Source organism: Culex pipiens, chromosome 3, assembly GCF_016801865.2.
Source record: "Culex pipiens pallens isolate TS chromosome 3, TS_CPP_V2, whole genome shotgun sequence".
Taxonomy (NCBI): Eukaryota; Metazoa; Arthropoda; class Insecta; order Diptera; family Culicidae; genus Culex; species Culex pipiens.
The window spans coordinates 130,352,137-130,367,235 of NC_068939.1; the positions used below are offsets into that span (position 1 = coordinate 130,352,137).

The 15,099-nt window shown below is 32.8% G+C and overlaps 1 protein-coding gene across 2 annotated transcripts in view; it reads right to left on the reverse strand.

Annotated features, from left to right (window-relative positions):
- LOC120422595 (integral membrane protein DGCR2/IDD-like) overlaps nucleotides 1–15,099 on the reverse strand; it is a 195,317-nt gene that overhangs the window by 92,085 nt on the left and 88,133 nt on the right. The window lies entirely within an intron of this gene.

The following is a 15,099-nucleotide window of genomic DNA, read 5'->3' on the forward strand; positions in this document are numbered from 1 at the left end:
GAATTAGCATAATAATATTAATTGGTGATCCACACTTCAATCTAAACAAGGACGACAGTTTTTAAATAGCCTAAAAGAAATCAAAAATTGTTTTTTTTTGTTCTTTGTGGTGTGCTTAAAAAAATGTCTTTTATATGTCTAAAAAACAAAAAAAGACAACAAATAAAATGATACCAGTAAATGTAAAATTTTAGATAACTTTTGATTTAATTGTTTTTTTTTTAATAAAATATATTTTACAAATTGTCTTCAAGTTACTACCGACAACCGGGGGAAAATCGGGACTACAGTCTGAATAGGTACAGGAGATTTTAGAGCAATACATTTGGAAGTCAGTGTACTAATTGTTTTGATCTGTTCATGTTTTAACCGAAGTCATCCAAAACATTATGCATTTTTTTTGCTTAGATAGCTGTCTTTATTCGTTTTATTTGTCCTTATTTGCCGCAGATGCCGGTGTTTGATTAAAAATAATTTAATTTTAGATTTTTTTTAATTTAAAATCGAAAATATACGTAAATATATCCAGTCTTTAAAAAAATAAAAGATAAAAAATTTTAAGCGCTAGGCATTTTGCGGACCTGTTAATTAAAATTTTATTATTTTTTCTTATAAAGCCAAATTAATGCTGATATTTGCCAAATAAAAATTTTAATTCATTTTGTCGATTACTAAGCATTCAACTGTTCATCTATTTTAATGCTTCTTATCGATTACTTAGTATTCAACGTCGTCGATTCAACTATGCTACTATTTCCACAACCAAATCTGAATTTCCAGACCAAAATATTTTTTTTCAAATTTCGGGAATTCCCGGGACAAATTAAAGAAAATCCCGGGATTCGGGAATTCCCGGTTTTTGAAAAATCCCGGGATTTTTGTCCCGGGAATTCCCGGGATGGACGCACTAGCCTCATTAATACCTATGAACACATCGAATCGATTAGACCTTTTTTTCAAGATACTGGTTTTCGAATTTGTGTATGGACAGCTTCTAGAGCGTCCAATTTCCCGTTTCCTGGGAGATTTGTAAATTTCCCTGGAATTCCCGAAACACAAGCGAAAGTTTAAATTGTCTTAACTTTTTGGTATTTTTTTTAATGTACCAGAAAAATTATAATTAGAGAATTCAATTTTATTTTATTACATTCAATTTACTATTCTTATTGAACTTATAGTTCGTCTGAAAATTTCATTTTAAGATTTATTTCAGATAATATTAATTCACAACTGAGAATATATCTTGTCTATCTGTTGGGCAAAAAATATATTATTGAATGAAAATAAATAATTGTAATTTTGGTAAGTATTTAAAAGAAATTTTTTGCTATATTATTTGAAATAAGGTATCTTTTCCCGCCAAGATCAAAATTAAGTTTTTTTTTTACGTTTTTGTTTACCAGGACCAATTTGGATGAAAATTGAATTGGTATCATTAAATGTCTCTAAGAGTGTTGTGCAAGAAGAATTAAGTAATTTTGTTTAGAAGTGATCGAGAAAATACAGTTTAAAGTTGAAATTTATTAAGCACTAGAGCTACCAAGGACGTTAGAGGTTTAAATAACTACTAAACAACTTTTTTGCTCTGAAAACTCTGAGCATGAGCATGAGCATGAGCATGGTTGACTGCCAATGAGCTGCTACTCCGTTATTGACAGATCAGCTGAAGTTAAACAATGAATTAAAAATGATCAGTGGGAGCCAACCATCCGTTCACTGTTTAACCTCTGAAGATCCCGACTTTATTAGTCAATACCGGCGCCCTCCCAAGAAGCCTGCAGTTCAACGAAAGGGAGGAATGTTAGTCCGATAGTTGAAGTTGCAGACTCATCAAGCACACAGTTTTTCGCTATATACTTGTTGATACCGCTTGAGACCGTTGAATCCACAGCATCTCCTTCAAGCATCACGTGATTATTATTTTTTTGGGTTAGTAGGATAAGGTATTGGCTTTTCGATGCCTCCCGAGCTACGATGCTATGGGGAGGACTTTCATAACAGACCCGTCGGCAAGCCTTCCGAGCAACGATGCTATGAGAAGGTCTTTCTGGTTAACACACAAAGTCACTCACACACAATTATTTCACTCCACTATTAGTTAATCCAAAATGTCAGTGCGTCTTTCGATCATTATATAGAAATGGCTTTTTCACCATAAAAAATAAAACCTTATTCGAAAAAAAATATACACAATTTACCCGACGCCGTGCCTTCCGATCAACGATGATATGGGAAGGGCTTTGAAAATCACAAAACAATTAATTAAGATCACAAAAAAAATCACAAAAAACACCAATTACTCAACGAAAATTAAGCTCAAAACACAAATAATTCCGTAAGTCATGCTATTATTCGATTACCACAATCACTCACCCCATACGAACAGCGACACAAAAGCACACAAAAAAATTAACCTGCATAATCACGACTTCGCGTCCCCACTTCCAGCGCACCAATCTTTTTTGCTCTGAAAACTCTGAAGTCATTTTTTAGGCTGAAACATTATAAAACAAGTACATGTAAAAAAAAAACTCGCTCCAAATTTTTGAAAACTTTGAGTTGTTATTACACAAAAAGTATTTCAAGTGAAAAAGGAGATTTTTAAGGTAAGTTAAAAGCTAAACTATTTATCCGTGAGCTCCAACCAGTAAAATTTTTTCTGAAACAAATATTTGACATGAAAAACATATTTTCCGTATTTTTATTATTTTAATTTTTGTTTTGCAATGAAAAACATACTTGCAATAGATTTTTTTTTATTTAAACTTAATTTTCAATATTATTTTTTATCACATTCTTTTCAACTTGTCACAGAGACGAATTTAAAAGCAATTCTATATTTTGAAGTTATGTGTTTTTTTAAAGCAGTCAAGGCATGAATTGATCATCACAATTATTTTGACCATTCAAGTTGTTCTGAGTGAGTTCTATACAATTTTGCGGCAAATATTTCGCATCCCGCTTTGAACACTCTTTGTTCCGACCCGGTCCGGGTACGAGAACGCCAGGCAACCCTTTCACTTTAATTATGGATGGCTATGACCGAGGGCCCCGTGGGGCTCAGCACTGAACAAACGAATGCTATTTTTACATAAAATGGCAATCGACCTCGGAGCGATTGTACATTGTTCAGTTTGCTGGTAGTGGTAGATTGGCAAAACAATTTCCTTTGAAGTTTAAAAATGCAAAAGGGTGTTCTGAAAGAAGCCAAGGCATTTTTTCATCATATTTTATTGAGGTATAGTGGCCATTAAGAATTCGTGATTCCACAAGTCTGACTTAAAACCCTTTTACTGCACTCGTAACAAACGAAAACAATCTAAAAGACAACAAACTCGAAAATTCGTTCTTCACTACCGGGAATTCATAAATAACAACAAACATCGCAGCTCGACAATGAAAACATCGAAAACCCCCCATTGCAAAGGACAACATTTCCAGCGAAAGCAATTACAAAAGCGTGCCCGTTCCTGGGTGAACTTTGCCGGTCCCGGAACGGAACAATGTTGTTCTTAAATATGTACCCAAGCGAAATTGAATTATTGCCAACCGGCGGCTCCGTTGCTGGTGCCATCGTCATCACAAAAGAGGACCGTTCTCTGCCCCTGGTGTTGGCCAGCACTGGTGTCGACGGAATTTCTAACCATTTGGGGAATGTTTGTAATGAAATTTGTCTAGGTTGTGTGCACTTGGTGGAGGCAAATAGTCGAATTCTTGAAATCTTTTTGCTCAGTTCAAATGTGATAATTATATTTGATATGGGCGCGAAAAACGACAAGAACAAAAATATTTTTTATTTTATTTAGCATAAAAAATCAAATTTATGACACACATCGAATGCCATGTTGTGCTAGTCCATGTTATCGATAAACCTTCAACGCCTCAGGCTTTTTTGGATGCGTGGTGTGATGCGAATGTCAAAATACACAAATAGGCTACGACAAACGCAAACAGCGCAAGTGTTTGTCGGACGCGACACAGCTGCTGGTTTGGGTAGCCTGTCATTTCAACTTATTTTACCAATAAGTTGAAATAACAGAGAAGATTATTTAAAATTCATTGTTTTATAAATTAGGCCGCTGCAAATATCTTTTAAAAATGTATGTCGCTCCCCAAAATCGGTCCGAAAAATTAGGGTGCAAAACATATTTTTTTGTTCAAAAAACTTCAAAATTTTAATGGAAATAGAAATTTAATCAAATAAAAACAATTTGAAATGCATTTTCCTGCGTTTAACTTTTTGGAAGTCGTGATTTTCGGCCTCCTTTACAAACGTCCTTACAAACGGTGCTTAAAGTACAGTAGTGTGACTACCGAAAAGTTAAAATCATATTTTGTAAAATTCCAATTTTGATAGGTTTTTGCCTCAGGAACAATGTTTTCATACAATGAAAAATTCCCAAAAATCGTTTAGAACTCGCGATTTGCAATTTGCTGAAAAATGGTCCGCTTTCTTAAAAAAATACATCACTTTTTGCCTGATTTTTTTACGAATTCCTCTCAAATATCCATATAAAAAAATTACCATACCAATACTATTACCAATACAGTCATGCCTCGGTTTAGCACCGCATATTTGGGCTATATGGGAGACATTGGCTATAATACTATTTAGTTGAGCAGGCTTGGCCGAATGGTTAAGCTGTCCGCTTCGTAAGCGGAAGATCATGGGTTCGATTCCCATCTGCTCCAACCTTCCATCGGATGGCGAAGTAAAACGTCGGTCCCGGCCTTAGTGGTTGTTAGGCCGTTAAGTCATTAGGTGTACACGGAGAAAAAAGAGTTCCCAAAATCGTGAACAAGCGTTCATGAAAATGAGAACCTCGAACAAAGTGTTCAAATCCCATGGTACGATTTTGAAAAACGTATCATGAAATTTGAACACTTTGTTCGTGGTTCTCATTTTCATGAACGCTTGTTCACGATTTTGAGAACTCTTTTTTCTCCGTGTAACTTTTGTTTAATACTTAAAATTTTCACAAAACTACGTGTTCTCGGAAAAAAATACAAAAAATTTCTTTTTTTTACAATACGGGTATCAAATGATCGAGCTTTTTTCATAAATTTCGAAAATAGTAACACAAGTTTTAGAAAATACTCACAATTTCCACAAAACTACGCATTTTCGAAAAAATGCTCAAAAATTGAGTTTTTTACATTATGGGTATTAAATGATCGGGATATTTCATACATTTCGAAAGAAATAACACAAGTTTATGAAAATACTAAAAAAATTTACAAAGCTACGTATTTTCTAGAAAATACTCAAAAAAAAAATTATACGAGTTTTAAAACAGGTGTTTGAAACTACTCAAAATTTTCAATACACTACGTATTTTCGAAATAATACTAAAACATTTAGTTTTTACAATATTGGTACAAAATGATCGGGATTTTTCATACATTTCGAAAGTTATAACGATTATTTGATACCATCTTTTTTGTAGTTTTATCGAAAATACGTAGTTTTGTGATTTTTTTTAAATATTTAAAAATAAGTTATTCCCGATTATTTGATACCCATATTGTAAAAAACTGAAATTTTGAGTATTTTTTCGAAAAAAAACGTAACTCTGTGAAATTTTTAAGTGCTTAAATAAATGGGTTATAGCTTTCGAAATAAATGAAAAAATCCTGTCCATTTGATACCCATATTGTAAAAAACTGTAGTTTTGAGTATTTTTCCAAAAATACGTTATTTTTTCGAAAATTTTTAGAATATAAAAAAATCGCTATTACTATCGAAATGTATGAAAAAATCCTAATCATTTGATATCCATATTGTAAAAAACAGAAATTATGAGTATTTTCAAGAAATACGTAATTTTTAATTTTTTTTTGAGTTTTTAAAAATAGATAGTTATTGCTTTCGAAATGTGTGAAAAAATCACAACCATTTGATACCCATGTTGTAAAAAACTGTTTTTTTTTGTTTTTTTTTTTTTCCAAAAATACGTAGGGGAAAGTGGGGCAAGTGTAACAAGCTAAGGAAATGCTCGTTAAAACCCATTAAAATGTTAAAACATCTGCCGGATTTTATCATAATCATCTTATTTCAGGTCTTGACTAAGACTTTGATAGAACAAATTTTGAAAAAATCCTGTTTTTCAATGTTAAAAATTGATTTTAAAATTTTTGATTTTCCGTACGTTCTACTCAACTAGTGGGGCAAGACGAACAACCCGTTGGGGCAAGAGGAACAATGCATGAAAAAACATGTTAATTTGCTAACAAGTGAACTGCTATCACTTTGAAACATCAGATTAGAATGTATTTGAAACGTTTCTTTCATTTTTAGGTTAAATAATAATATTTTACTAAAAATTTGATCGCTCTTACGAAAAAAATAATTACTTAGATGATAAATAGTAAATTTTCATAATATCACTTTATTTTGTGTGGAAATTTTTTTTAACAATTGTTTATCAGTTTTTAAGAACTTTTTTGTATTTATTTCCCAATAAAATATGTTGCTGCAGCAATTCGTATTTTTTTCCATACTAAAAATTCATATGGTACACTTGCCCCACCTGAACAAGATTTTTTAAAAGCTCTCAACAAAAATAACCAAAAGTCAAATCATACTTTCTAATAGGTGCAAATCATTGGTAGGGACACTACTGATCTAGGAAAAATTGCATTTTGATAAAATGAGCCTTAAAACGAACCCTAAGCCTTATTTTGTACTTTCCAAATATTATAAGAAAACAAAGGTTTTTAAAAAAACTTCATTAAATCTTATGCCCCGTGGCGTTTACGTTGTTTTGGCGGTTATGTGGTAGTAGAATCAGCTGATTGCATTGCTAGCAACAATTCCTCATACTAGAAATAATCAAAATTGTAAAAATTACGGCCGTACGAGCGATTGTTCCTCTTGCCCCATATGGTCGTCTTGCCCCACCTTCCCCTATTTGTGTTAAAATTTTCAGTATTTTTATTTTTTTGTTTGTATTTTCAAAATGTTTGAAAAAATCTTGATCATTTGATACCCATATTGCAATAATTGCAATTTGTTGAAAATTTTCATGTTATTATAACTGAAATGGATAGCTGATATAGTCCCGATTCCAAAACACTATAATTTTATAAAGTTTGGATGATTTTTCATAGGATTATAGCCAATGCATCCCATATAGCCCAAATCCCATAAGCTCTGTGCTTCAGTTAAGCACTGGGCCGTGCTTAACCGAGGCAGCTGAACGAATCAAAACCGGGGCAGTGCAAAACCGAGGCGTGCAAAACCGGGGCATGACTGTATCATCATCTGGTAGGTAACAATTTTTTGAACAGTTTTGATTTTTTAACAATTAGTTTTTGTCACTTCAGTGCCAAGATACAGCCATTTTATTTGAATAAAAATTGCGAATTTTCGAAATTTCCTATGAAAACCCTATTTTATTACTTACACTACAGATTCAGCTACTGCCAATATTTTATATGTTTCCAATCCTTTTGCATTGTGTTATAACAGCCATTTACAAGCAAAATCTATAGTTTCCGTTGATTTGACTATGTGACGTTAGCGCCATTACGAAGAACTGCATTTTGAATTAACTGCCTTAGTACAACAAAATTATATTTTTTTTTTTCAAGAAATTGATGAAAATAGCTTTTAAATGAATGAATATTACTTTCATTAATACATATGTTTATTTTTTAGTGAAAAAGCTTTTTTCATCAAAATCTTGAAAAAAAATATCATTTTGTTGTTTTTCAAAGAAATCTAGATATCTGGTATATTTGGATCGGAAACTTTTTATTGGAGGGCAAATATTGGTCAAATAAGTGAAATAGAGTCCCTCAAAACATATTCATAAGAAATTTGATGGATATCAACATGAATCCATCAATTTTCAGCGACTTTTCTGAAGAAATATGCTATAAAATCGAGTAAAAAGTCTTGCTCTAGACGAAATATTTCGGTATACCCCCCAAAATGTCAGAAAAGACCCCTTTCATGGTGTCAAATATCAGACTTGTCGAATGTTTTATCTTAAGTTTGTTCTACGAAACACACCGTGAGTAGAATTCAAAAAGAAAGCTGAATAAAAATGTGTGTCGCAAGATATCGAAACGTTTGCCGAGGCTGGAATAATTCAATCAGTGATTGAGAATAAATATTTAACGAAGGTGAGAGCATCCTCGTGGGAATCAAGAATTTGAGCCGAGATTGTGGAGCTTTGAGAAACGCAAACACACTGATTATAACACAATGCCCTGATTGAATTTTCAAGACTTCCCGAGAAAATGTGTTTTCAATGGATCAGTTGAGTTCGAGAAAATTAAAATTTCTATTCAAGTTACTTACAAGCTTAATATAATTGTTTAAAAAAAATAAAAATAAAAATTAGAATAGTGAAATACATGTACATTATTCAAGTAAAAAAAAACATTATACAAGTTTAACAACAATTTATGCATCACCCACACACACACAAGCTTCACTCACATTACACTCTAAATTGGTAAATTAGTCCTAATTAGTTACGAGAAATCAGGCACATCCATCAATTTCAAAACGACACAACGCGGGGCGTATCAGATTGAGTGGTGAACACAAACACCATCATTAAGTAACAGACACACACACACATACACATACGCACGTACGCTTGTACATAAATTTTCCAGAAGATGGTTCCAACTTTTGTCACACGTCTTCATTCCCTACGAGACGATGAAGATCGTTGCCGTGGCGGAGCGAGAGATCGGCGTTGCCCTGATAAGGAGCTGCCACACTGCCAACAACCCGCGGGTACAAGGATTGACTGACATTTTGATGGGACAGCAAGGTTAAAATTGTGGAAGGATTGTGAAGGATCTTAATTTTGAGTTTTATGGAAGGTTTTAGGAGCTTTAAAAAGTTTGTATTTTCTTAGTTTTTTATTCGTTGTAAACTGGAACTAAAAACAAAATGAATTTCCATACATTTTTTTAATGTAACGCTCGGGTAATAATTTTGATAAAATTTTATTTTTTCTAAATAATCTTTAGATAGATTTGCCCAAAATGCAGCTGGTTGCAAAAGATCCTGATTCATTTAAATTTTAACCTAAGGGCCCTCCTATGTGGGATTTTGGTCAATATAACAAACACGTTTCCACCAAACAATGCCGGAAATGTTATCATAAATTTTGATTACCATTGTTTTTAGGCTCATAACGGGAAGGTTGCGCATTAAAAGGAAAGTACTCGATTTTTTGAAAATTACGTGGTTTATGGACACCCCAGCTTTTCAAAAATCATCCAAATTGCTTCAAACTTTCTCCAAACATTCACAAACATGAATAACGTAATCCGGGTCATATCAACAGGATTTTAATTTAATTTTCAAATATTATTTGAACGGTAAGACTTGTCTCAAAATTTATAGTTTCGAAACATTTAGGTGTTTAATATTGTAATTTTTTTATTGTTTAAAACCGGGAAGACTCTTATAGTCAATATGTTTCTTACAAATTTCAGACTGAAATGTCCAATGTGCATATTTAATTTATTTAACCAAATTGACCATTGCTAAGGTCACTTTGAATATTGAATTTGAAAAAAATTACAGTGAAATGTTTGTTTAACTATGTTCAATAACTTTATATGAAATCAAAATCAATCAAAATCAAATTATTCGCTCTACAGCATTGCCTTGGCGTTCTCGATTGCGAGATTCCTACTCGAAACTAGGTGTTCGAAGGCTTGATTGTTGAGGCAATTGCAAACCTCTTTTTACACTTAGCTTCCATCCACCCCGGGATTCGAACTGACGACCTTTGGATTGTTAGTCCAACTGCCTACCAGCGACTCCACCGAGGCAGGACCCAGGGAGACGACTCCTACACCTGGACTGAGCTAACGACCTAACCTTTATTTTTAGGTTAGTCCGGGGCCAACATTTACTTCCCGTCCGACGGAAGGCGTGATCAGACAAATCTCGTCTCGAAAAATGCCACCGGGACCGTCTGGGATCGAACCCAGGCCGACTGGGTGAGAGGCAATCACGCTTACCCCTACACCACGGTCCCGGCTAAAATGTACATTTAAATTTTAGGTTAAGTTTACTAAAAGTATTTCATAAAATCTTAATTAATAAGAAATTGTTTTTTTTTTCACAAAAATATAAAATTTTGTTGTCACCAAAACCATTACTTTTGAAAGAATTAACAGCTCCCATATATTTTTTTTTAAGAATCAACAGTTCCCATATTTGGAATCAAACTTATTGTATTGACAATGCCTTTAAATCTGAAGATATTTTTGAATTCAGTTAAACCTTGTAACTTTAAAACTTAAGGGGTTACATACATGTAAATCGGCAAAAATGTCAGAGGTTGGTTTGAGTACACACTTAAACTTTTTTTAAATCTGTTTTAAGGGCATTAAAATATATATTTTTAACTATTATCAAAATAAATTTGAAGACATTTGGTTGTATAATTGCCGAGATATAGCTATTTTAAGTAAGCAGTTTCAAAGAACGGGTGCCACGATATCTCCACACTTCTTTGACCAAATCGGCTCAAAATTTTGGTGAAGCCTCGTTAGACCAGTCCTGTGTGCATGAAAAAGCCCGAATTTCAAAAAGTTTTTTTGAAAAAAAGATAAAAATATTTTTGTGTTTTTCATATAAAAAATCGCCAGGTTTTGATTTTTGTATTTTTTTAAAGTGCAAAATTTCAAAATCGGGCTTCGTCATGCACACGGGATATGTCTTGCAAGTCTTCACCTCAAATTTCAGCCAATTTGGTAAATTCCATCTCGAGATATCGTGGCACCCGTAAATCAACTCGGGGTTTAGAGAAAAACGCTCATAAAGTTTGACAGTTCGCTTTGCGCATGGCAAAATTGTGAGCGTAAATCGTCTCTTACTCAGTTTAATCATGGAATATCTTCATGAAACTTTCAGGAGTGATTGAAAATCATCTTTTAAGTGGATTGAAAAAATTTTCTGAAACATGAAATTTTGTGGTTTTCTACATGTATGTAACCCCTAATTAAACTGTTCTTAGTGCAAAATTGCCCAAAGAATTCGATGAAGCAATCTGTTTTCTGATTCGAAGTCATTTTCTTTGAGAAAACATGACACTGAGAGTGTTGAAATTATTCTAATTATCCATGTTTTATTAATTATAGTTAAGGTCGTTGCAAATATTTTTTTTTTGAAGATTATGCTCAAAGTCGAGGGAGGGGGGATTATTGCGCGTCAGTATCGTGTGAGCAGCAGTGCCGGGAAGATGGATTTTTGTGGTGTTCTTTTTGTGCTGTATTCGTGGTCGTGTTTATGTCGAATTCTGTGGAAGGTGCGAAGCCGCGCGGATTCTTGTGTCTCTGTTGTTTTATTTGTGGTTCCATCTGGAGTATTAGTTTTTAAATTATTGCTATTTTTTACAGCTTCCTGGAATTATTTTAAATTAAATATCTACGTGTAAATTTAGCTACTCACAATATAATTTATTTAAATGTTCATATTATTCCTTGTCCTATTCCTCTCCTGTAACCTACCATCTCCTCATACCATATATGTTTAAATTGCCTAAATTAACGAAACTTTCTAAAACAGCGTGGGAACCATCCGGAGCATTTATATTTTAAATTATTGTGTTTTGTAAAGCTTCCAGGAATTATTTTGATTATATTTATTATATTTATTCTATTTACTATATTTATTATATTTATTAAATATTTATTATTATAACAAAACTATATGCTTATTAGAATACACTACAGACTCACATTTACACTTACAAACATCCAAATCATTGAATACAATACGAATTCAACCATTTTCATCGGCCCGATGAAATTCCCCTAACCCCCATTCCGAACCTCCCAAAAATATTCCGTTCACTTTTAAAAGTCGCATGGGTTCCCTGCACTTTTGCCACTAGTGAACAACAAAAACATCCCCTCCCAAATTCCCACGGGACTGTATGGGCGTAGCCTTGGAACACAGTGTGGAAATTTACGTTCTTAGATATTTTTGGATGTACCGGGCAACAATCAAACTGTCTAAGAATATTGAATTGACCATTGTGGCACCCCCTACAGCGTGATGCAGACCCGTAATGCTATGCTATGCTATGCTATGCTATTATGCTCAAAGTCGAGGGAGGGGGGGGGGGGGGGAGCAAAACAAAAAACTGAAAAAAAATCAGAGGCCACGGTGTCAACATTTGAATGAAAAAAGTGTTTTGAAATGCATTATACACCTGTTGCTTTGCAATCGTTTATTTCCAGAATTTCTAAGTATTGACAAAAAAAATATTTTTCGAGAAATTTTTTTTTTGCGGTGCTGTACATTGTAATTTCCTAAAAGTTCAAAATAGTTTTGAACGAGCCCCAACAATACTTAATACGATTATCAATGCCGAAAAAGGCATTTTAGATTGCTCTCAGTTGATTAGACTTCTATTTCCATTGAAATTTTGATGTTTTATGAAAAAAAAATTTGCCCCCTGATTTTTCGGACCAATTTTAAAGGGAGGTCCTAACTAACTTTTAAAACTTTTCAAACTTCGTTGAAAATTGCTTCTTACTGTTAAATTTATCAAAGTCACTTCGTTTTACGGTAAAACAAGCTTGATATCTATCATTAAAAATTGAAAAAAAAATCAAGGCGTTGAAAATATTGGCAGGGTGGCAATACTGGTTTTCCCCATGGCTGAAAGTTAAATAAATTTTCAGGTAAAAGAGATTTTTAGTCTGTTTCCATAAATTGATTTCGAAGCATGAATGAAAAAATAACATCCATGAAATTAATTGTATAGGAAATGTCTCAAAATATGTAGATATTTCGATTAGAGCTTTCAAATGTCCTAAATGCAATCCGTTTTCCGATTCGAACTTATTGTCATAGAGGAAATCATGAAAATTCGATAGTTATAACATAGTCATGTGCAGGATCCTATAAAAATAAATAAATTAAAATTTCGGGACAATTGAACATTTCTTTACCAACTAATACCGGATAAGACAAAAAAGTGTGTTCAAAAATGACTAATTTTCCAATTCCTCAAAAGATAATCAACCCCAATCCCCCGTACAGCCCTTCAAAACCACCATGTTATGGCTGAGTGATGGTAATGAGGGTAACCCTCCATCCCCCGTTCGGGTTGGCCAACGTACCAAGGCAGAGTCGTTGCGGTGGTAAGAATGAAGTCACAAATCACCCAGAGCGTGTGTGACAACCGCACATCCATTGCTACCATCAGCAAAGACAGCTCTCCAAATTGGGCTCCATCCTGTCGTTCCAGCCCAGGGATGCCAGATGAAATTTTGAGTTATCTGCAAATTTGTTTTTCAAATATCTGCAAAAATCTGCAAACTTAAATACACGTAAAACTAGGTTAATGAGCAATTCTCTGAGATTTCGGTCATTCGATTTTTTTTGTATTTTTTAATCCAGCTGAAACTTTTTCGGTGCCTTCGGTATGCCCAAAGAAGCCATTTTGCATCATTAGTTTGTCTATATAATTTTCCATACAAATTTGGTAGCTGTCCATACAAAAATGATATGTGAAAATTCAAAAATCTGTATCTTTTGAAGGAGTTTTTTGATCGATTTGGTGTCTTCAGCAAAGTTGTAGGTATGGATATGGACTACACTGAAAAAAAATTATACACGGTAAAAAAAATTTGGTGATTTTTTTATTTAACTTTTTGTCACTAAAACTTGATTTGCAAAAAAACACTATTTTTAATTTTTTTTATTTTTTGATATGTTTTAGAGGACATAAAATGCCAACTTTTCAGAAATTTCCAGAATGGGCAAAAAATCATTGACCGAGTTATGATTTTTTGAATCAATACAGATTTTTTCAAAAAATCGAAATATTGGTCGCAAAAATTTTTCAACTTCATTTTTCGATGTAAAATCGAATTTGCAATCAAAAAGTACTTTAGTGAATTTTTGATAAAGTGCACCGTTTTCAAGTTATAATCATTTTTAGGTAACTTTTTTGAAATTAGTCGCAGTTTTTCATTTTTTAAAAATAGTGCCCATGTTTGCCCACCTTTGAAAAAAATATTTTTGAAAAGCTGAGAAAATTCTCTATATTTTGCTTCTTCGGACTTTGTTGATACGACTCTTAGTTGCTGAGATATTGCCATGCAAAGGTTAAAAAACAGGAAAATTGATGTTTTCTAAGTCTCACCCAAACAACTCACCATTTTCTAATGTCGATATTTCAGCAACTAATGGTCCGATTTACAATGTTAAAAGATGAAACATTCGTGAAATTTTCCGATCTTTTCGAAAAAAATATTTTCAAAAATTTTAAATCAAGACTAACATTTCAAATGGGCGTAATATTGAATGTTTGGCCCGTTTGAAATGTTAGTCTTGATTTTAAATTTTTGAAAATATTTTTTTCGAAAAGATCGGAAAATTTCACGAATGTTTCATGTATTAACATTGTAAATCGGACCATTAGTTGCTGAAATATCGACATTAGAAAATGGTGAGTTGTTTGGGTGAGACTTAGAAAACATCAATTTTCCTGTTTTTTAACCTTTGTAAGGCAATATCTCAGCAACTAAGAGTCGTATCAACAAAGTCCGAAAATGCAAAATATAGAGAATTTTCTCAGCTTTTCAAAAATATTTTTTTCAAACGTGGGCAAACATGGGCACTATTTTTAAAAAATGAAAAACTGCGACTATTTTCAAAAAAGTTACCTAAAAATGATTATAACTTGAAAACGGTGCACTTTATCAAAAATTCACTTCAGTACTTTTTGATTGCAAATTCGATTTTACATCGAAAAATGAAGTTGAAAAATTTTTGCGACCAATATTTCGATTTTTTGAAAAAATCTGTATTGATTCAAAAAATCATAACTCGGTCAAAGATTTTTTGCCCATTCTGGAAATTTCTGAAAAGTTGGCATTTTATATCCTCTAAAACATATCAAAAAATAAAAAAAAAATAAAAATAGTGTTTTTTTGCAAATCAAGTTTTAGTGACAAAAAGTTAAATAAAAAAATCACCAAATTTTTTTTACCGTGTATCATTTTTTTTCAGTGTAGTCCATATCCATACCTACAACTTTGCTGAAGACACCAAATCGATCAAAAAATTCCTTCAAAAGATACAGATTTTTGAATTTT